This window comes from Micromys minutus (assembly GCF_963924665.1).
Source record: "Micromys minutus genome assembly, chromosome: 3".
Taxonomy (NCBI): domain Eukaryota; kingdom Metazoa; phylum Chordata; class Mammalia; order Rodentia; family Muridae; genus Micromys; species Micromys minutus.
Genome location: NC_137972.1, coordinates 36,577,033 through 36,579,089, shown reverse-complemented (window position 1 = coordinate 36,579,089; position 2,057 = coordinate 36,577,033). Strand labels below are relative to the sequence as shown.

The 2,057-nt window shown below is 38.6% G+C and overlaps 1 pseudogene across 1 annotated transcript; it reads right to left on the bottom strand.

Annotated features, from left to right (window-relative positions):
- Window positions 1-1,022: 1,022 nt before the first annotated feature.
- On the bottom strand, window positions 1,023-1,576 carry LOC308419035 (ras-related protein Rap-1b-like; annotated as a pseudogene). Its single transcript has one exon. The product of its transcript is annotated as a ras-related protein Rap-1b-like (transcript).
- Window positions 1,577-2,057: the final 481 nt, after the last annotated feature.

Below are 2,057 nucleotides of genomic sequence, written 5' to 3'. Positions count from 1 at the left end.
CACTTAACACCTCAACCAAAACGTTACACATGGGAAACAATCACTAACAGGCAAAGATACTAAACCTGTATATTTGGTATTGCAGACACATGGATGTGTGAGCTGTTTGGTATTGTGGACACACGGATGCACATGCTGTTTGGTATTGCGGACACACGGATGCATGAGCAAGCAAGGGAGTCACAGTGAGAATCTACAGCTGCAGAAGCCAGAAAATGATTTACAAAAATTGTTAAATCATTAAAAAATTATTTGAAAATATACACTTCTTGTTGCAGACTCCCACTGTACACACAACTATAAACATTGTTCCCTATGTAAACAAAAAAGGAAACATATAATAAGAAGATTTGAAAAGTCTGGACATTTCCTTCCCAACAGATAAAATAAGGCAAAGTCTTTAATCTAAGACATTATACTGAGAGGACTATCATGTTTTAAAGGCAAGATCACTGTCTCCACAGGTTTTTGAAAAATTAAAAAAAACTATATAGCTGTGTTAATAAAAGCACTTATTTTGTATAATACAATGATAATGACCTTGAATTTAAAAAAAGTTACAATAAGCTACAAGTATCAAAGAAGCAAAGTTATCTGGAGTAGTCTATATAGGAGCCCTTTGCACTTTCTTTTATTATGCTGAAATAGTGGTACTTTTAGGATTTACATTATTGTACTCTCCAATACAAAGTAAGGTGTGTGTTAAAGTATACAGTACACCATTTTCATACATGTATAGCATTGGTGGATGAAGAATGTCTCTTAGCAGTAACACTGGATGTAGCCTTTGGTTTTACCAGCTGCATACTCTAGAGCTATTATATAAGGAAAAATCTCTCGTGATACTGGAAAGTGATTAGAATGTGCAAACCGATGAGTAGCTTTCATCTGCCTCTTGCAAGGAACTACCACAGGAAAGTCCATTGAAGATGTTGGTAAGGTAACAAATTTGGAATGCTGGCACTGTTGAATGGGGCAATAGTTCTTCAGAACTGGCTCAGAGCTACAATGCATCCAGTACATTAAAGCAGCTGACATGATGACTTTTTGCGGGCCTTCCCAGGCACTGGGGTTTTTCTGTTAATTTGCCGCACTAAGTCATAAAAGATCTCATTAATAGTTATTTGGACTTTGCAGAGGATTCTAAAAACACACAGTTGTTCCACTGTCTAGCTAGGTTCTGACCTTGTTCCTTTCCTACAACTCTTTCATCTTCCAAGTTGCCTTTGTTACCAACCAGAATCATTGGAACATCTTCAGTGTCTTTAACACGAAGAATCTGCTCTCTCAGATCCTGTAAGTCATTGAAAGTCGACCGTGCTGTGATGGAGTAAACCAACGCAAAGCCTTGTCCACTCTTCGTGTACAGATCTCTCATGGCGGTAAACTGTTCCGTTCCGGCAGTATCCAAGATTTCAAGCATAGACTGCTGTGCATCTACTTCAACTTGCTTTCTATAAGAATCTTCTATCATAGGATCATATTTTTCAACAAAAATTTCTTGAACAAACTGTACAGTCAGAGCCGACTTCCCAACACCTCCTGAGCCAAGAACGACCAGCTTATATTCACGCATGATGCACAACTGCTACACTTAGTAACTCTCGTGCTGTCACCGGGTCACCACCGTCGCCCCGTGTTCCCTTCACCGCCGCTACTCAGGCTGCTTTTCACGCCTGACTCTGGGTGAGGTTTGGCGCTGTTGAAAATTCCCCTTTTAATGGCAAATTAAATTTGATTTTTTCTAAATATTGTAACATTAATCACCAAGAAAAATGTTCTTACACGTAGCAGACATCCTTATCTTAAGCTTTTGAGATATCAACTGCCAGTTTCCATAAGAAAAAATCTTTTTTCTTGACTCATAGTTTATCTGTCTATGGCCATCTTTGCCTGGGCAGAGAGTAGAGAGGAGTTATATGGGGTTTTTATGGCTTGAACACTACCCATCTGTCCAAATAGCACAGTCACCAAAACAGATAATTTTTCTCAATGTCACCATTACCTCCAGTCTGTGTGAAATTATTACCTCCATCTAAGAAACCAATGGACCATTT